This window comes from Carya illinoinensis, chromosome 15, assembly GCF_018687715.1.
Source record: "Carya illinoinensis cultivar Pawnee chromosome 15, C.illinoinensisPawnee_v1, whole genome shotgun sequence".
Lineage (NCBI taxonomy): Eukaryota > Viridiplantae > Streptophyta > Magnoliopsida > Fagales > Juglandaceae > Carya > Carya illinoinensis.
In genome coordinates this window covers 32,495,466-32,521,042 of record NC_056766.1, presented here as the reverse complement: position 1 = coordinate 32,521,042, position 25,577 = coordinate 32,495,466, and the positions used below count along the sequence as shown (strand labels likewise).

Here is a 25,577-nt window from a genome sequence, read left to right as displayed (position 1 = left end):
AGTTTCAAAAACACCCAATCTCCAACCTCAAAGTTTCTCTCTGATCTTTTCCTATCAGCATACAATTTCATTCGATTTTGAGCTTTAATCAAATTCTCCCTCAGTAATGACAGCAACTGTTCTCTAGATTTTAATTGCTGGTCAACAGCAGCATTTACAGTAGTGCCTGCTACATACGACAGCAACCTGGGGTGTGGCATGCCATATAATGCCTGAAATGGGGTCATGCCTGTGGAGGCATGCACAGTTGTGTTGTAATGCCATTCAGCTAAGGGAAGCCAAGTACTCCAATTCTTTGGTGTAGAGCCACTGTATGCCCTCAAGTATGCTTCAACAACCTTGTTCAAAGACTCAGCTTGTCCATCAGTTTGAGGATGGTAAGCTGAACTCATAGTTAAGAGAGTGCCCTGCATCTTAAAAAGCTCCTGCCAAAATGAACTTGTAAAAACAACATCACGATCTGATACAATTGTCTGAGGCAGACCATGCAACTTGAAAACCCCAGAGAAAAAAATTTCTACAACCTTAGATGCTGTATATGGATGAGCCAAAGGAAAGAAATGACCATACTTGGTCAATCGATCTACCACTGTAAAAATAACTGTCATGCCTTTAGAAGAAGGAAGGCCTTCAATAAAGTCCATAGCTATATCCAGCCAAGGATTCTGAGGAATAGGTAAGGGCTGAAGCAACCCTGCAGGTAAAGTATTTTCAGATTTGTTGACTTGGCAAACTTGGCATTCTTTCACCAACATTCGTATATCCTCCTCATGCCAGGCCAAAAAAAATCAAACTTAGCCCTCTGTAGAGTCTTATGATACCCCACATGCCCCGCCTCTGGACTGTAGTGTATATATTGCAACACTTGTTTCTGAAATGCTGAACTAGGAACAATCACAATCTTGCCATTTTTCAGAAGTAGGCCTTGTTGCAATGAAAATCCTCCTGAGGTCTGTTCTCCTTTCTGTAGTGCCTCTATCAACTAAGTAACATGAGAAGACTCTAGGTAACTTTGCTTCAACTCTGTTATCCACACAGGTGTTGGAAAAGAGATTAATGCCAAAGTAGCAGACTCATCTTCCATCTTTCTTGAAAGTGCATCAGCTACTTTGTTGTCCCTACCTCTTTTATATTCAACCTTAAAATCATAACCCATAAGCTTGGAGATCCACTTATGTTGAGCTTCTGTAGCTATCTTCTGCTCCAACAAGTGTTTTAAGGCCTGTTGGTCAGTCTTGATCTTGAATGGCTGACCCAATAAGTATGGTCTCCATTTACCCACTGCACTCACAAGTGCTAAAAACTCTTTTTCATATGTGGATAAGAGTAAGGCCTTACCCTTAAGTGCTTTACTAAAATAAGCAATGGGTTGATTGTTCTGCATTAACACAGCTCCTAACCCAATTCCAGATGCATCACACTCAATGGAAAACTCTTAAGAAAAATCTGGCAGTTTCAAACTGGGGGTTGAGCTACAGCATTTTTGAGGTGGACAAAAGCTGTTTCAGCTGCTTCAGTCCAAGTAAAAGAGTTCTTTTTCAACAACAATGTCAATGGAGCAGCTATAGAACCATAATTTTTGATAAACTTCCTATAATAACCTGTTAGGCCTAAAAACCCTCGTAAAGCCTTAACTGTTTTAGGAAAGGGCCACTCTAACATGGCTGAAATCTTGGTAGGATCTGCTTTAACACCCTCACCAGAAATAATATGGCCTAAATAGTCAACCTCCATAACTCCACATCTACATTTAGACCTCTTAGCAAACAATGTATGTTGCTGTAAAACAGATAGAACTGTTTTCAAATGCTCCAAGTGTTGATTTAAATCTTGGCTGTAAACCAAGATATCATAAAAAAAAAAACAGGACAAACTTTCGAAGGAAAGGCTTGAATACATGATTCATTAATCCTTGAAAGGTAGCAGGTGCATTAGTAAGCCCAAAAGGCATTACTAAAAACTCATAATGGCCTTCATGAGTTCTAAAAGCTGTTTTGGGAATATCTTCTTCTTTCACTCTGATTTGATGATAACCTGATCTTAAATCAAGTTTAGAAAAATACTTTGCTCCATAAAGCTCATCAAGAAGCTCATCAATCACAGGGATTGGAAACTTATCCTTGACAGTTTCCTTATTGAGGGCTCGGTAGTCCATGCACATCCTCCATGTGCCATCAGCTTTTTTCACAAGGAGGACAACTGAAGAAAAAGGGCTTTGGCTTGGCCTAATTACCCCATTAGTCAACAAATCTCGCACAATTTTCTCAATTTCTGTTTTTTGGTAGTGAGGGTATCTATAAGGTCTCATAGAAATTGGGGTAGTGCCATCTTTTAAAACAATTTGATGATCAAATTGTCTAGGTGGAGGTAACCCAACTGGTTCCTCAAAAACAGCTTTATACTGTTGTAAAACTTCGTCCACTGCTGGTAAGAGCTGCTGCTTTTCAGTGTTATCTTGAACAACAAGTTGCAATAACCAACCTTGCTGTCCAATGAAGGAAGATTTCATCATATGCACCCCTGCCTCTACTTGCAGTTTCTCAGTTAATAATCCCTGCAACAACAACTCTTTATCACACACTTTAAACTGCATTGACATTTTCGAAAAATCCCATTGAATAGGTCCCAAAGTTCTGAGCCATTGAACACCTAGTACAATGTCACAGCCCCCCAAGGTCAGTACATGAAAAGGAACCCTGAACTTAGTCCCTTGCACACTGATTATTTCTTCACATCTCTCACTACTGATTATTCTAGTGCCATTAGCTACTTTCACCTGCAAACTCCTATCTTCAATAACCTTCAGATTGGCAGCTTGTACTACCACTGGATCTAAGAAGTTGTGAGTGCTCCCTGAATCCACCAAGATTTCACAAGAGAATGACCCAATTTTTCCTACCAACTTCATAGCATTACTGCTCATGCAACCTGAAATTGCATGAATAGACACCTCCAGTTCCTCAGAACTTTTCTGCACTAATCCCTTAGATTCTGGCAGCAACTGTTCTACATCCTCTCCCACATTATCAAGCATTTCCTGATCCTCACCATTTTCACCATGGAGAAAGTACACCTTAGGTTTTTACAAACATGGCTGGGGTTCCATTTTTCTTCACAATGGAAGCACAACCCTTTCTTTCTTTTTTCATCTATGTGAGTAGAGTTGACCTTCTTAAAAGGAAACCAACCCTTCAAATCTTTATTAAGCCCATCGACAGGCTTTTCACTATTAATTGGCCATTTATCAGCAAAGTAATTATTTTGCTTCCAAGACTTCCTTGTAGACAAAACATATTCTTCTTGCAATTTAGCTAGGCCAAAAGTAGCCCCAAGATTCAAGGGATTGAACATCTTCACAGGAATTCTGATTTCATCCTTCAACCCACTAATGAAACAACTCATCTTGTGCCTTTCGGATAAACCCTTCAACCTATTTGCCAATGCCTCAAACTGAGCTGTATACAAACTAATAGATGTAGTCTGTTTTAACCTTGTTAAAGCTTCCATTGGATCATCAAAAGCTAATGGTCCAAATCTTGCTTGTAAAGACACCACTAATGACTCCCAAGAATTAAAGAGGCCTGATTATAAGGCATTTTGATACCACACCACTGCCTCTCCTTCCATGTGGGGAGATGCTACCATCAACTTCTGATGGAAGGGAATTTGGAAACAATCAAAGTACTGGTTGGCCATGAAAATCCAACCAGCAGGGTCATTTCCACTAAAACGTGGAAATTCGAGTCTAACACTTCTCTGAAAAACAGTTCTGTCACCATTATTCCTTGGTTCACCAGACACTTCCCTTTCTCTAAAAGAATTGACATTAAGAGATTCAACTAAAGAACTCAACATATTCGACATGTGATCTACCTTTTCAGTTATTCCCGAGATTGTTTGATGATGTTGATCCAATTGCTTCTGAACCACTTCCTGCTGTTTTTGATATTCTTCTATTTGAATTTTCAACGTTGCACGTGTTCCTTCAGCCATTGCTATGAATTGTAAGGATCGACTACTACTGATACCACTTGTAACGTTCTTGATCTTACAACAATCAAGAACTTACTGTAACCCTCGAATGCAAAACTCAGAAATGCAGCAACACAGACACAGAACTCAGTTAACCACAGACACAGAACACGAATCAAGAATGAACTGAATGCAAGATTCCCTTCGTGAATCTTGAAGAAGGAATTTTCGAGGAATTCCCAACCTCTAAATTGCATTAAAGCTCAAGATTCTAGATACCATTTACACAGGCCATGCACTGCCTTTATACCTGCAGTACATGAAGACTCAAAACGCAAGACTACAATATAAAACGCACTCACAATCTCTGAAATTGAAACGCACCGTATCACTACACAGCTTTAATGAACTAAACAACACATACCAACAAAACGCAACGTATTACTAAAAATGCAACTACAAGTCGTCGAGCTCTCCTTGGCAGTTAAATCTGTTACAGCCTCTTCACTCCCGCTGCTGCTGATCTGCACACAGTCCTCTTCACCTCTTCATGATCTCACCCCCAGGCACCCGTGACACCAAGTCTCCAATTTGCTAGGGAGCTCAAGTCAGGTTTTTTGGAAAACGAATATAGAAGGACACCTTTCTTATCATCATCTCTAACTTCAATTTGTTGCACAAAAGTAGAGCTTCCGGGCATCAACCATGAGGATCAGCTCTGCCCAAGCACCATCCAGGAATCCCATAAAACCCATATCGAATGCTCTGCCAAAAAAATCCCACTTTGAGATTCAAGTACCCTGTTAAAGCTTAAAAGGAAATCAGGTAAACTCGGTTCGGGTCGGGCCAATGCGGGTTTTTGTGGGTCGGGTTGGTCGGGTTGCAACATGGTCACTCAATTAAGGATTCCAATGCATTACTCATATATATATATATATATATATAAATATTTAATTTAATCTGGTTGTAGGTTTTTGGTTTCAATCTTGATGTTCTTATCTGAAGAGTTTCCTGTTCAATCTGAGACGACCTTGGGCTTAGAGTTCTAGAAATTAGTACAGGGGTCTGTATAAGCATATGCACAGAATGCCAGCAGCCTATTAGTAGTTTGTGTTACAGGATGAAATAAGTATGCTACCATGTTTCATTTATTTTGCTATAATTGGCTGGACATTCATGCATCATGTGTTTTTCACGTGTAATAGTCCCCCTCACAAATCTTTGATTGCGGGGTTTGGAACTGTCAGACAATGATTCTCTGTGAAGTCTGTTAAAACACCGTAGTGTTGATACACATTGAATTCTGATGCTACATTCTTCTCTAGAATATTCTTCAAGTTTGCCAGTCTTATCTTCAGCACCTCTACAGAAAAAAAAAAAAAAAAAACCTAGTTTTTTTGTTAAGCTGGAAGTTGAAATCACATCAATTTTATGGTTTCATCTGATTATATTATGGTTCAGTGCAAAATTTCCTAGTTTAGTTAGATTTCAGCATAAGCATATCTAACTCCATGTCTTCATTATTTACTCAGAGATGCTCGGAGAGAAGCTCGTAAAACTTTCTTGGCCTTTTCTTCTGATGATTCAAAAGCACAGCTTGCTGAATCTGAGCCTGTCAAGGGCAACATTGAAAGTTCTACGGAACGGCCTGTTAATGATGATGTTCTGTCATACAAAAGCACACCTGTGAGAAATTTTCCATATATAGATCAATTGATACATGAAGAACTGATCTTTTAGGATTTTTTTCTCAACAAGTTATTCTATGGATTCACTCAAACTTATGCCCATTTATCTATATGTCTTAGCATAGTATTTTTTTAGTAGGTTGATCTTCCAACTCCAATAAGTTTGTGGAGCCTCAAAGTGGTTCCATTGTATGTGCTAGAAAACTTCCTCCTGGACCATGGCCATCCTTTAGCATGATGTGAGTGATTTTTTTAAATGAATTGCAAAGTTACCGTAGAAAAGCCATTATAGTTGAGAACAAAACTAGTGGTCAATGGAATATTATGACTATCTGGCCTCACTAATGATTTTGTAATTGTTTTGAGAAACAAAGCAAAATATTGAAAATATCAAATGCTTTTCTACCTTGGCATAAAATCTTGTGACCGTGGTCTCAGTTGCTTTTGCCCAAGGATCTTTTAATGCAAGATTTTTATATTGTTGCAAATGGTTACTTAAGGTTTATTTGCTCAGTTGATGGTTCCACCACTGCTTATAAATAGGGATAATGCTTTATCCACATAGAAAAGCCATCGATGGTGTCCATTTTCTAGCTGGCATGGCTAGGCTCAAGGGACTACGTATTTTCTAGCTGTCCTTCCCAACGTTTGTGCACGGCGTCATCTCCTCCGTCTTCAGCCAAATCTCATTTTTACTGTCCCATTTTCCCACACCCTTCTCCCTTCCATTGTTGGTTCTCCATTTTCAACTACCTACAAAATGAAAAAATCGAGTTCCCTTCATTTCGGCTAGTAACGACATCCAGTATAATCGTCCTCTGCTCTAGGGAATATCACCGCCGTCCAGGTATCGCTTGTTGCCAATTTATTTGTATTTCCCCCTTCATGCATAGGTTGCATTGCAAAAGTTGTATTTTTTTTTTTGGTCAATAATTTTTGTTTATGCAAAACTGATGAATTAGCTCCTCTGTTTGGTTCAAAATGTTGTGTATCTGCCTTTTGCGGTTTAAGTGCTGATTTTGAAAACAAGGCTTGGTTTTCTCTACTGATGTGTTTTGTGTGTATATATAGATTTAGATCAAGACTAAGCTTAAGATCGATCTGTTTTTTGAACTGTTGCAAAACAATACAGAAAAAATTTGTCCAGATTCGAGTTCACAGTTAAAATCCTATAGGAAAATGTACCAAACTACAAGAACAAACATTAATTTGGTAAAGGGGAAAAACCATACTCTTAAATATTATGCCAGAATGAATTTCATATATTAAACCCCTAAAATGAAAAAATAGGCCAACTTCAGGTAGGGATAGCTCATATGAGTGACTAATTGATGAATTTTAAAAACTTGTTTTAGATTAATTAGACGGCTATCTTCTTCATATTTTTCTAATTTTATAAGATCATAAAAGTTAATTTCTAGTTATTTTAGTTAGGAGCAATATTAAAGATATCTTAACTATATTAGAGTGTATAAGTCTTGCATAGTCTCATTGAAAACCAAAATTTATGTTTGCACAAAAATGAAGTTTTTTTTAATGGTGTTAATTTTGTTAGAAGGTGCAGCTAGCTAGTACAACAACTTATAAGTTGTGATTTACTATATCTACCAAAATGGTCTAACTTTCACTTTCTGAAGACAAGTCCATGTTGTTGGGAATTACATCATTGTGTATGCTGGAAGTAGAAAAATCAGAAATTTGACATTCATGGCACTCTGTCAACCATTATTATTCTTTTTATTTTCAATTCTTTTTATAGTTAAATCTTTGTTGGCCACCGTATTTGTTACCTCTTTGTTGACCAACACCCTTTCTAAGTTTCTTAGCACCTTCCTTTCCATTATTTATTTGTTTTAGGGAAAACAAGAACCTCACACACAGAACTCGGTATGGAAGTGTCAATATGCACCTTGGGATTGGATTGGGATGTTATATTGTTATTTTCATGTTTCCAACTAATAACAGTACTATTGTTATAATACATTTGTATTAGTCACCATTATTTTCATTCTAATCATGTTCTGTATTACTGGTAGAGCAAAGCAGAAGGGATTATCTGGATTCTCTTGGTTATGTGCTTATGTATTTAATAAGAGGAAGGTTGATTATATTCAAGCTTCACTTCATTATAAGTTTACTAGTTTTTTTTTTTTTTTTTTATAATTAATAAGAGATGTTTATTCTAAGTAAATAGGCATAGCCCAAGTACACGTGATGTTTATTCTAAGTAAATAGGCATAGCCCAAGCACCTGCTTTTTCTGTATGATCAAGTTCTCTAGTTATTGATATTCTAATGGGTTTGTAATATTCTCCATATTTATTGGGCTAATGTGATCTAGCTATGTTATGTCATTTCTTGTCTTCAGGATTTTAGTAGTCGTTTTGCTGAATCTGGTGTGTGGGTTTTTAGCTTTTGTGGCTACTCTCATGCCCTTTCTGGATGGTTGTGACCCGTTTATGTTCTAGATTAGAGCCAGTTTGAATGCACTTTATCATCATGAAAGTGCAAAAGAAATCTGTGGTAGTGCAATTTTAGGCTCCTCGAGTCATTGACTGGCTATAAAATCAGCAGCTATTGTGGAGAGAGGCTCAATCTCTATGGTAGGATAACCCGGATGGCCATTTTCATTGTGAGAGGTTTCACAAAAGCAACTTATTATTATATTGTTAATGTGATTGTGGTCATTTCCTCTGCTTGACCATTGACCATTTTGAGCCCCTATATGCCTTCTACACTTCAGCTTTGTTATAAGTTTATTATGCTTTTATCTTGTTTTTTCCATTGACTTTGTTGGGAGATATTGACTGGTTGTTTATATCTTGAAAAAGTGAGCCATAGAGAACTGTTTTTTAGTTGTATTGGAATTGTAGCAGCTCTTCATTAATAATTCAATGGTTTTGTAGTTTTTTTTTTCAATGTTTTTGGTTTAGCTAACATCGATTGATATCATCATATAAATTTGTTTCTAACCTATATTGACTTCTGTTGAATGTTTGAGGTTATAGCAGCTCCAAATTTCTCATGGGCTTTTCTTCAACACTAGATTTTGCCCCCATGAATTGCAGAAATATCGGACAGCTAGATACAGACCAGATTCTTCAGAATGTATGTAACAAGTACTTCTGTGTGGGCATACATGCCTGTGCATCTACGTGTTCCCATTTTTTTTTTTATTTGTACTGCTTTTTACCTCAATGTATCAGTTTCTTTTTGTTTGAATGAAGAATAGGGTGGGATTTTATACCTTGCTGTATCAGCTCCTTTCGTTTTGAATGTTTTTCTTTTCTGGGAAGAAAAGAGGAGGGATGTTTAAGGAGGCATTTTTTGCCCTTGTTTACATTTTTAGGGAATTTAAAGTCTCTAAAAGAAGTAAATGCTTCTTTGTCATGTTGTTGAAGCTTTTGCGTGATGTGAAAGAAAAGGTAGATAAAAACAAGTAGTTTTTGGCATAACTGGCTGCCCCAAGTGTGGAACGAGACGTATCTTTTATCATTTCAGGGATTATAAAATTTGTCGTTACATTAATTTTGTGTGCTTTATACTATAGATATTGTGGGCTTAAGAGTCGTCTGCAAAATCTTCTGTCATGTCTTTGTAGTTGTTATGGTAGATACCATCATATGAACATTTCTTCTTTTGGTGTCATTTTATGATTGTTGATTGTTGAGATTGTTGACTCGTTCGCAAAAGTTTATAACAAAGGGATATTGTATGATTGTTGAGAATGAGATGTCTCTCCATTGCTTGCTGCACCAATAACAACTTTCTATTTAGTTATCTGTAATTAATTATCTATGTATTTGTTTCTTTTTCTGCATGAATATTCAAAGTGAAAGAGGTGCATGGTCTTGTCAACAAGACTAAGGAACCGTTGTACTGCTATATACACTTTATAGCAACAACTGGCATGTTGAGACCATTCATTTAATCACATGAAACAAAATATAAGCCTTCATTTTGCCCCACCATTCAATTCCTTCGACCATATATTATTATTCCAAAATATAATCACATGAAACACTTGCTAGCTCTTTTTATGCGCTTTCTCCTTCAAATATTTTAGGTTTTCTGTACTTTTTGGCTTGTGAACTCAATTAGTTGATGGTTTATTTTAAGAAAAGTAGCAAACTGTAGCCTCAAATCTCAAATAAATCATGATATGTTCCAATACATACGCAATTAGGATTGTATACTCTCTGGCCTCCTCTTTGTTAAAGTATCTAGAATATATATTTTGTAACATGCATGCAGTACTGCGTGAGAAAAAAGAGCATGATGCATGCATGCAGTATTCCCGATAAGATAAATATAATTAAAGGGAAAATGCTACTCTTCTGCTGGGGCTCTAGGATTTTTTTAATTTTTTTTACTTAGTAATTAAGAAAGTTTTTTTTAATAATGTTGTGAATTTTTTATTATTTTTTTAAATATTTAAAAGGATTAAAAAAATGAATGTGTTTGAAAAAAAAAAAAAAAACATACAAACTACACTAGCTAGCTGGTGGCTATAGAGTCACCATTGTTTTTCTGCTTGCATCTTCAAAGCTCACTTTGCTACCATTGTGTGGTAGCAAAGGTCTTGCGTCATAAATTGTTAGATTTCTGTAACTGCATATTTATGAATTAATATGTCTCTGTGCGGTTTCACTTTGTTACAGTGGGCATGCTTTGCCCATGTGATACTCCCAAAGGTGAAGCTTGTGGAATGGTAAAAAACTTGGCCTTGATGACTCATGTTACAACTGATGAAGAGGAGGGCCCATTAATTTCTCTGGTATGTTTTTATTTGTGAAGATTTGCTGGAAAGTTTAATAGTACGTAGTGCCTAACACAATAGCTTATCATGAATATATATATGTGACAAACTGAACTATTACTTAATAGTTCTAAAATGTGTGAGACCTTGCATTTTGGGTCTGTCCATTGATGGAACAATATCTCCTAATCACTTTGATTCAAATCATCTAGGAGGACATGAGTAATCGCTTCTTCTTTTGTTGAGTAAAATATCTGGGTTTATCTTGTGCGTAGCATTGTGATAGCCATTGTAACTTCTTTGTAACTTTGTTTTAATGCTCTCATTGACTTCATCTTCACTTCAATCAAGGGTGAGTTCTCTCTAAAACATAATTGAATTATATAAAGGTATTACAATTTTAAACCAAAAAAGAAAATAATAAATAAGCACAATGTACAATAATATACTCCACGTCCTCAACATTCTCAAGCTGTAGATGGAGCCATAATTATGAAAAAAATTTACATATAAAAGTTTTATTATATTGATTCAACATAGATTAAAATTAAACAATTGGAGAAGTAGGAATGGGAACAATCTATAGAGATTTACTTAAAAAATGAGAAAGTGACGGAGTGTAGTATCAAGGATAGAGGTCAGACTAAGAAAAACAAGGAATACAGATAAAATGTAGAGTGAGAATTGGAGGAAAAAGAAAATAAAGGCTGAATGAACATAGATTTATTGATTTTCTTCTAAATTGTGTTGTCATATAGTAGAGATAATTGTTAAAAATCTCAAATTGAACTGTTCTTGTTCAATGCTAGCTTCAATGTCCAGCTTTTTGTTTGTCTTTCAAAAAAAAATGAACCTTCATGTCTTTGTAAAGTAACTCACCGGCTTTAGTAATGGTTAGCCATTTCACTCTTACATTAGGCATAGAATAGCACGGATGTTTTGACCTCATGCAAAAGAGGAGAGTTTATGATCAGTGGGGTGATATGGCCATTCAAGCTTGGGCTGAGCAGCAGTAACGTGACTTTTCTATCTTCAAGTTCGTCACCTTTCTCGATCAAAGGTGATAGAGGTGTGGAACTTCGTAGCAGTTATTTTAATGACAATAGAGTCCTCAAATCTATTATAACAGTGATGTTTATATATTATATAACTAGTAGCTCAGCTTGTACTTGATATGATCAGTATAATGCACCACCCAATATAAAAATATACATGAGCTTGGTTGAATTGCCGCTTGAAGAAATTATTGAATTGGATTAAATGGTCTTAGATATATTTTTTTACAGTTTTGCTACATACAGTCGAGTGGTGCAAACGGCGTGGAGTATGCTGACGCCACGGCAGCTTTTTTTTTAAAAAAAAAAAAAAAAAAAAAAAAAAAGAGAGAAGAGAGAAGAGAAGAGACTCAGAACTGTGAAAGTGGAATGAAACCAAAACAGAGCTTTGTTTCGTCTAGCTTCCAGGGAGGTGGGTCTTCTTCATTATTTTCATGGGCTTTTCGTGTGGGTCTCTTCCGTCGGCAACTTCATCAGGCTTTGGTAAGATCTATTTATTTTTCCATGGTATAGGTCACTTTTAAGTCTACCAGAAATCTCTAGTTTCCAAATAACCCTGTTCATGTCTGAGCATTGGAATGAAATGTGGTTATCTTTTGGGTTTATTGCGCTTTCTTTGTTGGGGCATTGTCCGACTCTAGCAAATATATGCCAATACCATAGTTGAACAACCAAGCTCCTTCAAAGTTGAAGGAAGAAGGCGTTTGATGAGTACAAAGCCCAAGACATCCTCGTAGAACTTAATAGAGTTGCTCACAGACTTGCAAACTAACGAAGGGAAGAAGATAAGCCTCATAGAGATGATGGGGAAAATGAAAATGAAAGTGGAAACGAAAACGCATTGTTTGTTATTTTGAATAAAACGAACCGTTTAATTTATCTACATAGACGAAGACTGCGCAGCGATTACCCCCATCTGACTGTAAGAAGAGTTTTCCATTTTTTTATGCATGGATAATTAGTTGATCATGTCAATCAGGTACATTTGAATAAATGGAGGAAAAATAGTTAATTTTCAGACTTTGGGAACAATAAAAAATGAGACCCAATAAGAATACTAGGTTATTAAAACTCGATTTTCAGGTTTTTCCAACGATTTTTCAATTGCTGCCTATAAGTTAAAAAACCAAAAAAGTTTAATAGTGGCAATTATGAAATCGCTGGCAACACCTTTACCAGTGATTTTTTAATTGCCGCTATTGAGTTCAAAAACCAAAAACACATTTCCCAGCGATTAGGAAATCGCTGGCAAAACCTTTCCCAACGATTATAAAATCACCGCTAAAAGCAAAGGTTTTGCCAGTGATTAACTACTGAGTTCACTAACAAAAAACTCAATTGCAGCGATTAAAAAATTACGAGCAAAACCTTTCCCAGTAATTTTCTAATTGCTAGGAAATGTGTTTTCGGTGCGGCAATGATAAAATCGTCAGGAAATCCTTTGCTTTTAGTGGCCATTTTTAACCTCCGTCACAATATATCTAAAGTGGAGGAATAGTACCGGCGAAGCTGCAGCGAGTTTATAATCGCTGAGATTAAGATTTGGGGGAGATTGTTTTGCTTCAAATCGCCGAGAAAAGTGCCTTCCGTTCAAGTGAAGGGCTGGCAAAGTCGCTAGGCTTCACCAACGTGGGGAACTCGTTCCTCTGTTTCAGTGCTTGAAAACAGGGCCTTTGATGTTGGTGAGTGCCGTAGATTCTGCTTGCCGAGAGGAACTGAGGGTGGAGGGATGCGTGGCTGATCCGAGCTTGGTTGAGGGTGGCTGTTAGAACGTAAAACTTTTGCTCTGTTTTGGAATGAGAAAACAGAGCTGTTGCCATGTGGTGTGGTTGAAAACGTGGAGGAAAACTTGGCTGTGGTGGTGCAACTGGTGACTCGTGGCCGAGCTCATGTGGTGTTGGTTTATGCGAGGCCACAGCTTTGAAGGTGCAGGTGTCTTTCCGTCGGGTGTGCGTAAGGTGGTGGTGGCCGCTTGCGAAGTGGAGGCTAAGGCGTGGAGGTGATCTGTTAGGGGCCCAGCTAGAGAAAGGGAAAGGGAAGATGGAATCAAGCTTACGAAGTGAAGATGCCGAACTGTTATTTATGTCATCGAGGAAAATGGAAGCTATGTTTTGAAGAAGATTGAGGCGGTGCATTTGGCTTTATGTTACTGAAGCTTTACGTTGCTGTCGCCGAAACTGTGCGTTTCGTTATTACTGGAGCTGTTCGTTTTGAACTTTTGGGACCATGAAGTGTTGCGTTTAAGCTACTGTGTGCGTGTGCTGTTATTATGCTGTGCGTTTTTAGTTATGTTATGCATTTCAAGTGACTATCATGTAGCCAGAGTATTAGCTTGTCATTTTATCATTTGAATAAATATTGGGAGCAGCCCCTGTTTGGGAACAGCCGGAGGCACACCCTACGTGTCTGCTGTGTAATGACCAAACTGACCCCACTTTCCTTTCCCTCCCTCAGTAGTACTGTGCTCGATTTGAGTTCGAAAAGAACCTCTCGAGCTCTCCTCTCCCCGGCTTTCCCCCTCCCCGTCGTCGGCATCCCCCCACCAGCAGCACTCTCCCCCTCGTCTCGCTCAACCTCTCCCACTTCCGAATCTCCTCATTCTTTCGTTTCGTCTTCTTCGATCTCCCTCCCGAGTTCCGTCGTCAACATCCCCCTCTAAGCCCCCGTCTCCCCCACCAGTAAAATAATCGAATCCTTCTGTTGTTAAGAAAACAGAGGAAGCTAATAGAGAAGACGGATTCAAAGTTTGGTAGATTCTGTTCTTTTTTACGACGTATGAAAGGCTTAGTTCAAATCATCCAAAAACCTTTTCAATAGCCTTACGGAGTATACAATTTGAAAAATCCAACAAGAATGATTCAACCATCTAATTGCTAAGAGGATGAATTCCTCGTTCTCCCAAGTCCTAAATATTTAAACTTATAGAACATAATATCTTTCCTGTCTTAGCACAGAAAAATAAAATTCTTCACCCTTTTTCCCATTTTCTCAGCAACCAAACAGTAGATACAGTACTGAAAGCAAAGCTAAAGTAACGTTTTGATAAGGACTTGGGCAAGTTACAATATTTGGGCTGCCATCTCCACTTGGTGTAAAAAAAAATCAGGTCTCCCATTCTCAGAGCACCGAAATCCTTCATCTAGAAATCTGCAGTTTCTTTTTTCTAATTAAAGTTCTGGTTCAAGGGTTTTTTTGGATTGTGAGAGTAGGTTTTCAGGCCCAAACAGGCACTTGGGAAAGAACTAAAAATAGAAAGGGTAAGATAAAGCATAAGGAAATGATGGAGTTTTTTTTTTTTTTTTTTTTTACAAGGAGATGATGGAGTTGATGAGATGATGTGCGTTAATGGGTGCTCAAGATCTAAGATCTGGGATAATATTGAAGCTAAACAAGTTTTGGGGATCACCGTTGTCGAAGAAACGGAACATCGAAAACAACTTTGATCACTTGTAAATTTCAGCTGGATTAGATTTCAATCCTGTCGTGGGAGAGGCAAAGAGAAACAGGAGGCCAGCAGAGAGAGAGAGATTTCGGTGTAGGGGAAGATCATGATTAAAAAAATAATAATAATAGACACGTAAGGTGTGCTACGGATCAGCCGTGAACAGTGGCTAATTCGTAGCAAAACTCTTATCATTTTCATAAACAAAAAGTTTATCCAGCCTCCTGTCTGTGGGTCACACACCACACTCCTGATGTGGCGAACCTGGTTCATTGCCCCACGTCACGGTTCTGTCGCCCACTTCTCTCATAATTCTTTAGCTCTTCTCCCACTTCTCACAACCAAGACAACGAGCCCTAGCCCTCAATGACCTCTTGAAGCACCCCGCACGCCGACTCCTCTCGCCACAGCAAGCACCACTCACACCGATCTATATTATTGTGTGAGTATTAAATTTTTAATAGTATCGATCTATATTATTGTGGAATTTCGTGAAGTTTTTGATCTGTACACATGTTTGTGTTGTGAGCATGGATCAATCAGTCTTGATGGAAAGCTTGCTTAGGTTATGCTTGGCTACTGAGATTTCTTAAATGAGAATTTTGAATTTTAATATGAGAATTTTAAAAAAGTTAAGAAAAAGTTGAATTGTACGTTTATTATATTTTGTATGAGGATTTGGGAAAGTTATAATGGTGAGATGAAAATTTTGTGTTTGAGATTAAAAATCTTGATGGCCAAACCGAACCTAAATCTGGGTATAATAATTTGTGTTTACACGATGGCATGCAGTATGGCTCCTCAAGTGCTTACAATACACCCTTCTGGACCACGAACGTTGGGGCTCCCTTTTTAACAACGACTCAGCCTTAATCGTTCGATGACGAACACAGAAGGAGGCATGGATAATCTAGGTGAAATATTACATTGAGGTATGATGACGAATTTTTGGGTTTGTATTTTTATTCGATAAAATCTCAATCATTTGATAGATTTTGCATGGTACACTCATCACACGCCCTTCTTTGATTCTTATTTGGTTTCTGCGACTCTATATATTTCTAAAAAAAGACAAGATATTCTTTTTCTGCTGTACATGTTGGCTTTGATGCAACAGTCAGTTTTGGGATCTTTAAATATGCATCCTATAATTTTCATGAAATGGATATAAATGATATTTTTGTGTGTATTTCTGTGATGGTACACTGGTTAATATATCTGTTGGAAGCTGAAATATCTTAAAAAAAAAAAAAATTGATCTTCTGGCTGGAACCAAATGAGTCTCCTGGATTACCTTGGGATGACTCTATTGTTATATTTATTGTAATTTCTAGAAGACACTTCTTAGTATAGTTTGACAATTAATCTTTTCCTTTTTTTTTTTTTTTTTTGGTGTTTTTGTTTTTGGGTTGGGGGGGGGGGGGGGGGGGGGGGGGGTGTGTGTTGGTGTGGATGGGAATGGGAATAGAGGATGGAACTATTTTATGGTCTCTAAAAACATCGATGGGGGAGAATGCAATGCCTTCATAATGTAATCTATCTCTAGATACCCGATCAAAAAAAGGTGATATCTAAATACAAGAAGTGTTTTCAGGTATCGACAATGCCAATAGTCTTATCTTAATATACAACTTTGTTGTTGTAGAACTCTTTGATTATGATCGGAGGCACCCAAGTGTTTAGCAGGTGTATCTCCCCAAGAATGTAGATAGCTTCCCCTCAGTTTCTTCAACCAAGAATCTTGACCGTCATTACATAGTGTTCTTGTCCCGCAAGGCAAGCTCCTAGGAGTGTCTTGGGCCTTTTATTTTTCGTATCATCATCATCATTCTTATTATGATTTTACTATGCTATCTTAGACTTCTTATTTCTTATGAAATTAATTGCAGATGTATCCAAACTCGTTTTGTGAATTCATGCATCGCATTAGTTTGTTATGATCGTAGCCACATATATTTAGATCTTTCAGGAATGAGAAGTACATGTTTATTTGATGAAACGTGATAATTTTTTAACTTCGAATTCTAAAGAGCATGTGTTTGTCACATGTTCAACAGACACTTTTTATTCTTATATAGATTTGGCGCAGCATCACATACACCAGGCAGTGTCTGACTCACTCTTGAAGTTTCAAGGTAGCATCGAAATGGGACTGTCAAGTACCACCCGACTGCCTCCTCCGCCACATCTCCTCTCATCTCTTCTACGGCGTCACTCTATGTCAGTTCCAAATGGATTGGAAGATCAAATTGATGAGAGTTTGCTTTTAGACACAAAGGAGGAAGATGAGTATTGTGTAGGTATTGATGTACAGTCTTCTGGTAAAGACATATTATCGCCTTTGCACTGGATCGTATTTATTGTAATAGTTTTTTGTTGGTTTGAACTATAGTTGTAACGTGTTATTTTTAAATCAGCTACAGATAGTTCGGACGTAATTGTATGCTCTATTGTCTATGAATATAATTATGACAGCTTACTCGGGATATTAAAAAGAGTGATCCTATTCCTTAATTTTCATTACTCTTTTTAATCAACATAAATTGTTCTCTTTTCATTTAGTTCATTCACCTACAAACAGATTTTTTTACTCTCAAGTGTTTAATGCAATTATGCTACATGTTGTAATTAGATGGATTATTCATCTATGTTAATAAAATGATCAACTCCTTATGTTATAAAACCCACAACTGATAGAATCAAATAATACACTATCATGAAAAAATTACAAATCTGTCATGGTTGTACATTGCTTCGCAGGAGACGTGATTAATGAATACATGCTTCAAATGGTCATCTGCATCAAATCTCAATATATACTCAAGTTTTGATCGGTTTAAGTTTGATCCCAAGACTCTGGAGAGAAAAGCTCTGGTGCTATGCATGAATGGCAAAAAGGCCTAGCTGGGTCCAAGCCATTAATTGAAAGCTGAGTGAGGAAAACATATAGAGGAAGAGGAAACTGGTGTGAAAAGCGTGCTACCTCAACAAGAGCACAACTTTTTCTTCCCATTCTGGCACACACAAATTCTGCAAGGAATTCACTACTTTCTCCTACAAAAAAAAAAAAAAATGTTTCTTTCACTGCAACTTCTTAAAGCTCTCTGTAAGGTCATGCCTCCTGCAGATGTACCATCTGATCAATATACCCATGCATTTTTGACACAATATGTAATTTTGTTAAATTTGTAAATGCGACAACAAGAAGCCAATATCATTAAAATTCTATTTGGCTTTGTTTTTTCTTTTTCAATTTGCCTTTTCATCCACATAACCATAATGTCACCATCCCATGGACATAAGCTGGGTGGTATACCATGCGGTATGTTTCAAGACAGACCAATTTCAGATAAAATTTTGTAATGTGAAATGCAAGTACCAGCTATGTTGCTTCTCATTTCAACAGTAAACATATAAAGTCAAATTCAAATGGGCACCCGCACCACAAGAAAATTTCAACCATAATAACAGGTTGAAGCCTTCATGGGTGGGGGCAGTTCAAAATAACAACAATGACATAATAGTAACCATTGGATGTATAGGCAAATTTCTCTGACGAATACACATTTACCCTTTTACATACCCAATTAGGAGGCCAATTTCTAGTCAAAGTTGGGGACTGATTTGCACTAAGTCCCATGGAGCAAGCACGACGTATCTTGAAGATATTAAAAATGGAACATTAAAACAAAGACATTAGAAAAGGAAATTTTCAAGAAGATTTATAAACATGTAAAAGGGGACAATAATATCACACCTCATCCTATTTATAAATATTCAAAGATGATTAACTTTGATTCCAAAGTAGGTCCAGTCCTGTTTGGATAACTTTTCATCATGACCATCTGGATTCATTATCCTTTCTCTTTTATTTATTTTTAATCCATGGCATGGATCCCTCACATCTGAACTTGTCCAGAATTTGCTTATTGCCCATCAAACATCAAACAGTCCAAAGAATTGTCATGCAGATTGATCAATTCAGAAGTCACCCACATTCTAATTTTTTTTATAAATCTTGAATTTAGTTACTAGAAACACTACATGATCAAAATACTTGTTATTATTTTGATGTTTGCAAAACCAGAATAAAAGATAAAACTCATAGGACATGGGTTTTACATGTCTATTCCAGAAGCTGCCAATTCTTCAACAAATCTATTGCAAAGTATACTATAAATGAGATGAAAAAGTGTTTTCCATTCCCATTCGCTTGGGAAAGCATCAAATCAGATTCAAATGATGATCTCCAATTAAAAAAAACAGCAAGGGAAAAGAAAAGGAAGAGAAAGAATCGACAGATCTAAGACTTGACCGACTTTTAAACAAACCCAACAAGACAACAAATAACGCGAAAGATAAAATAAAAGGAGCACTAGCACCAACAAGACAACAAATTTAAAAAAGTGGTTGGGATTCTCAATCAACTGGAACCCTAGAAATAAATAAAATAAAATAAAATAAAAAGTGAGAGAAAGAGCGAAAGATAAAATAAAAGGAGAAAATAGTACCTTTCCTTCCATTGCAACAATTTTTGGTTTGAGAGATTGTACTTGGGAGTTAACTCAAATGTTTCTCATAAACAAAGACAATCCAGTAGTGAAAGAGTGAATAAGTGACTATGTGGCCTTCTATATGAAAGTGAATGGATTGTAAAAGTGACTGGAGAGAAACTGGGAAACGAAAACAGAGAAAAAAATCCTTGTTTAGGCGGTACTTACCCTTGTCAGCGGTTACAGACGGCGGCATGAGTAGAATACGGCCAGTGATGGTGTCGGCAGCACAACCAATCGGGCGGAGGGGTGAAGCCGTGGAGAAGGACGGTGTGGGGGGGGGGGGTGTGTGGTGTTGCAGAGAACCCAGCGGGGACACTAGGGGAGAACGAGTAATGTTACGTACAGTCATGTAGTGTATAAATACCACGTAATTGTTTTGAAAAAATAAGGTCCGTGATTAAAAAGTTAATTTTTTTTATATAGGTCTCGTATTAATTTATTTTTTTAAAAAAGACTACGCAACGCTTACATAACCACGACTGTAAATATCATTTATCGAGAAAAACATAATGAGAGAACTAAAGAGCAAATCTATTTTTAGTGTATAATTATATTAGATTAGTGTACATATTAATAAAATCTATTTTTTAATTAATTATATTAGATTAATATACATATTAAATATAATAAGAAAAAATCTTCACAACCTCTCAATACTCTACACTCCATATTTTTTTTTAATTTTTATTATTTTATATTTTATCAAATATTTAATATATAAATAATGAATAAAAGAATTAAATTAATTTAAAAAGAATAAATTAAAAAAAATATATTAAAAAAATATTAAAAATTTAAAAAAAAGTAGAGTGTGGAGTGTTAAGAGATTGTGTAGCATTTCTCGTATAATTATACTTATATTTAGGTTTTACCGTGGGAATATAAGTGAGCAGGAGAGAAAATTCCGAGTAATGATACCCTTCACTCCCGTTTACAATTTGTTTACAATTGGATGACGTGGCAGCTTATTCTTGTTTTCCTTTTGGACAATGATACTACTTATGTGTATTTTAAATTTTTTTATTTTTATTTTATTTTCTTTAAATATTTTTTTAACATCTTTAATCATTAAAAAAAAATTTTAAAAAAATATAATTTTATTAATACTCATTTCCTTAATCATAAAATTAAAAATTAAAAAAAAAATCAAATATAAAAAAATTGTAAATAAATTGTAGTTGAGTAGTAATAATATCATTTTCCTCTCCTTTTAAAGCTTTTCAAATCCCTTCTCAACAACAAAATCCACCAAGATATTTGAAATTGAAAAACAAAATTTCGTCCGCTCGCACTCTCTCCCGCTCCATCCTCTCTCTAGCAGCTCCGTCCACTAACACTATTCGGCACCACCATCTCAGGTGACTCTCTCTCCCTCCATCTATTCTCCGCCCCTCCCTGACTCTCTCCCTCCCACTCTCTCTCTCTCTCTCTCTCTCTCTCTCTCTCTACAATTTTGACCAAAAATGGTTAACGTTTACTGGTTACAGCCTTCATTGCTGCTATACACATGCCTAAGACACCCTTCTCACGCCTCTAGGTAAGCCCCAAGTTGTTGTTCTCCCCCCTTGTTTTGGTCAAGCTCGGTTCCAATTCATTCGGTATATGTCCATTCATTCCTGATTTGGTTGTGATTACTGCATATTTGATGGCTGGTTGTGATTGCTATGCATTTTTCTCCCTGAGTTGGTTGGGTATTTGGCCCTCTACCTATTCGCAATTGAAGCTTTCTACAAAATCCCTTTCCACATATAAATCTAACTGACCAAAAAAACTACAGATTTGGATTAAGCTATGTCTAAAAAAAAAAAAGAAGAAGAAGAAGAAGAAGAAGGATATAGGGCTATTTGAAATGGAAAAAGCTAAAGGATCAAGGGATTTAATCATAACCCAGCAGTGTTTGGGCCTGAATTTTATTTGGGGAGCTGAGATTGTTGTGCACTTGTTCGTGTTCTTGACATTGCCTGGACTTTTTTTTTTTTTTTTTTTTGAGTGGATATTAATCAAAATTTAATAAAATTAGTACTTATCTAATCATCTTTGGGGTCTTTCTTTGAGGTTTTCGTTGATCAAAGACCTTTATTTTTTAAATTCTTCAAGCAAAATGGGAGGCCTAGAATACGATCCATTTTGTAGTTTAATATCATAGGTTTGTTTTCTCTTTTTAGTTGAGATTATGTAGGTAATATACATTGAATTTGCCTGCAAACTCATGGCACTTCTTGTCATTTTCATAAGTGGAGTCAGTTTGGGATTGAATTGTTTGTAGAGATCGATTCTTGATTCCTGATCCTTCAGGTCATTTTGTTTTTCCAATTTTGCATAGAGAGACCTTTGTTTTTTCCGTTTTATTCTAACACATAATTTCTGTTACAGATTCATGCTTCACTTCTGGTAGCTCATGCCATATTTTCATAACACCACTCTTTCTTTTTTCATTTCTCTAATATATTATTTATTCTTTTATTTCATGCACTTTGAATATGGTGCATCTGGGATAAATCATCTTATTGCTTTGGTTTGCAGCTTGCCCGTCATTCGAATTTTTTACTTGGGTAAATCCAAAAGTCCCTTAATATGGTCCAAGCATGATAGATAGGGAACTAAATGAGTAGGTGGTGGCTGAAGCTGCTCAAAGTCCTTTAATGGATGAACACCATATATCCAAGCATAGGACGATGAGGGAACCAAAAGTTGTTCAGCACCGAGTTGAACTTGAAAACAAAACAAGTAGGAGCAAAATATTGATCCATAGAATGCATGGGATCACACTTTGAGTGCCATGGATTTTTTTCATCTTGTACTTATGACCCATCAATTAATTTAAATTAAACCTAAAAGCAATTAATGGAGCTTCCACTAAAGCTTATCATGTTGTAAATAAGCCAATGATATTTTCCTCTCTCACTTAATATGAATATTTGCTGGTTAATTGCAGGTGAACATTGTGCTTGCACTACACCTCTAGTTAGATTTATTTGTTGCTTTTTTTCATCACACATGTAGATAGACATAAGTTGATTAATTTCCTTCATATCTTAAGTAAAAAATTTAGAAAAATTGAGGAAATGTCAATCAAACTGTCATACTTTCATGTGAAGATCAGGTATACACCACTTATCTAACCACTCTTTTTTTAGTGCCATTCCAAGAGCCATCTATGAACACTTTTAGCCCATAACACGAATATGAGGGTTTGCATGGTGCAAAAGATGCCAAATAGTCCAAAAGATTGACCTTCAAGGCTTAAGCTGATCAAAATGCTTTCTGGTCTAGTGCAACTTCCATGACAACAATTTTACTTCATCAATTCAAAACATGTAATTTTCAACACGATACTTCTTCAATATAATTGGAGTACATTTTACAACTAAATAGTAAACATTACAACTCGGCCAAAAATTGTATGCATTACTACTATTTATTCACTTATCTATTACATGCAACTAACTTTCAACCAATCTACACATTACAACTAATTTTCAACCTGACTAAAAAACTAATTTTAATCCTTGAACAAAATTGTACCCATTATAACATGACCAAAAACTAATTTAGTGCTTATCTATAACACATTACAATTCAACCAAAAACTGAAAAATTGTGACATAATCCAAGCATCCCTCCAATGGTGCTGAAATCTCAAACCTGCATTAAAATGGATTTATAAACATATTTCAAGCCAAGCAATGGATGAGGATGAATAACTAATATTTCACATTTTGCTTGAAGAACTCAACAAATAAAGGTCTTTGATAAAACCTCAAAGAAAAATAAAACCCCAAGAGTAACAAGACAAGTACAAATTTTGATTAATATCCACTAAAAAAAAAATGTTCAGGCAGAGTCGAGAACACAGGCAAGTGCACAATGCAAAGAAAAAGGTTTATGGTTTTTGAAGAATTCTTTATGACACTGATGTGCATATATGTTTTGGGTCAAATATTCATATACATATGTGTGTGTGTGTGTGTGTGTGTGTGTGTGTGTGTGTGTGAACGGATATAGAGGTAATTTTTCATTTCTGAAGTGGTCAATGACCCTGCGCCATGAAAATTTGGAGAAAAATAGGAGACATCAATCTCACCTCCCCAAATAAAATTCAGGCCCAAATATTGTACTTGGGTTTTGATTAAATTCCTAGATCCTTTCGTTTTTCCATTTCAAATATCTCTATATCCTTTTTTTAGACACAGCTTAATCCAAAGCTATAGTTTATTTGGTCAGTTAGATTTATTTGTGGTAATGGATTCCGTTGAAAGCTTCAATTGTGAAGAGGTTGAGGGCCAAATACGCAATCAACTCAGGGAGAAAAATACTTTCCAATCACAATCGGCCACCAAATACGCAGTAATTACAACCAAATCAGGGAAAAAAATGGACCTATGTCGAAGGAATCGGAACTGAGCTTGACCAAAGCATGGGGAAGAATGACTTGGGACTTACCTAGAGGCGTGAGAAAGTGTCTTAGGCAGTGTGTATGGTAGTAATGAAGGCTGTAACTAGTAAACGTTAACCATTTTTGGTCAAAATCGTAGAAAGAGAGAGAGGGAGCGAGAGAGTCGGGGAGGGGTGGAGAATAGATGGAGGGAGAGAGTGTCACCTGAGATGGTGGTGCCGAACGGTGTTAATGGATGGAGCTGCTAAAGAGAGGATGCATGGGGGGAAAGCGCGAGGGGGACTAAATTTTATTTTTGAATTTGAAATATCTTGATAGATTTTGTTGCTAAGAAGTGATTTTAAAAGCTTTAAAAGGAAAAAAAAAGCTACCACGTCATCTAATTGTAAACAAATTGTAAATGGGAGTGAAGGTATCATGTAGCCAGAGTATTAGCTTGTCATTTTATCCTTTTTGTAATTTTGTTAAGAGTAAATTGTACTGTGAGGTGAGGCATGGGAATATAAGGGAGCATGAGAGAAAATGGGAGTTATCTTAGGATCTAGATTTTAGCTTGAATATTGTAAGGAGGTTTGGCAACCCTCAAAGTTTCCCTCATCAATAAACGTATGGCCTTATGAGGCATTATCACAAAAATCTCATATGCAATTTTGATTTCACTCCTGCAACGTCTTAGCTTTCATTACCCTTTTCCCTTATTACATTCCAATTCAAAGTAGCATAACCCACAGGGTCCTAACAAGTGGTATCTAGAGCTAACGATCCATGGAGGCCTTATAGTGGCAGGTAGACGCTAATGAAAAGAGTCTTTAGGGGGTTAATAACAAATTGAATGACTTGATAGATATGATGCTTCATTGGGTGGTAAAGTAGAACAATATATCAAATCGGTATGATGTTATTTTAAAATTGGTGAGATTAAAGGTTAGGAAGCAAAAGCTAGTAGTCGTTGAAGACCAGGAAGCCGCCAAAGAGAACTTGGGAGATACAGATTCAACCGAAGAAACACAATAATCAGTAGTGCCAGAAGAAAATAGAAAAACAAATGACGACCAAACTGTGCAGGAAGAAAAAGAAATGGCATTCTATTGAGGGCATGCAGCGGATGTAGTGGACGTGAATTGTGAGGTGTTATCCTCTAAGGCAAGTACACATGCTCTAATATCCCTCTGCGATTCAAGCGGCACCGGAAGGATGGTGAGGCTTGAACGTAGGAGTGCAAATTGTTGCCCAGATGACTAACACAAGAGGGGGGGTGAATTGAGTTGTATTAAAAAAATAACAATTATAAATCAAATATATAATATAAAATATAAACAAAATATGAAATAATAATAAATATAAAGAGTAAGGGTAAGAGAGAAGCAAACTCAGTATATTAACGAGGTTCGGCCCCACTGCCTACGTCCTCGCCTCAAGCTACCCCTTGAGGATTCCCAAATTCACTATTCAACCTCCTTCAGGTGGAGATAGAAACCTATTACACCTTTGAACAACACCGCTACAAAGGATCCGTGTAGAACACCCTCTACACTTGCAATCACCTTACAAGTGGTGATTCAACAATTCCCCGTATAGAATACTTTCTACACGCACAAGGGTTATACACACCCTTTTTCTGATACAAAAGCTGATAGTGGGTAGGTTATCAGAAAACCCTCCTCAATGAGTGAAATAAGAACAATACAGCACAAACTATATCTCTCAAAA

General features: G+C 36.6%; 3 long non-coding RNA genes across 5 annotated transcripts; 2 read left to right on the top strand and 1 right to left on the bottom strand.

Annotated features, from left to right (window-relative positions):
- The first annotated feature begins 6,303 nt into the window (after positions 1-6,303).
- Positions 6,304-17,500, top strand: LOC122295526. 2 transcript variants are annotated; one of them, XR_006238150.1, is made up of 6 exons: positions 6,304-6,507; positions 8,671-8,767; positions 10,321-10,436; positions 11,705-11,956; positions 15,708-15,847; positions 16,973-17,500. It is a non-coding gene; the product is annotated as an uncharacterized LOC122295526 (long non-coding RNA). The 2 variants fall into 2 exon arrangements; XR_006238151.1 differs by having other exon boundaries at positions 8,668-8,767.
- A 106-nt stretch (positions 17,501-17,606) lies between these two features.
- LOC122295525 lies at positions 17,607-19,784 on the bottom strand. Of its 2 annotated transcripts, XR_006238149.1 has the most exons (3): positions 19,427-19,784; positions 18,499-18,573; positions 17,607-17,969 (listed from the first exon to the last, which is right to left on the bottom strand). It is a non-coding gene; the product is annotated as an uncharacterized LOC122295525 (long non-coding RNA). The 2 variants fall into 2 exon arrangements; XR_006238148.1 differs by having other exon boundaries at positions 18,499-19,784.
- A 920-nt stretch (positions 19,785-20,704) lies between these two features.
- LOC122297499 lies at positions 20,705-22,411 on the top strand. Its single transcript, XR_006238798.1, has 3 exons — positions 20,705-20,829; positions 20,959-21,008; positions 21,995-22,411. It is a non-coding gene; the product is annotated as an uncharacterized LOC122297499 (long non-coding RNA).
- Positions 22,412-25,577: the final 3,166 nt, after the last annotated feature.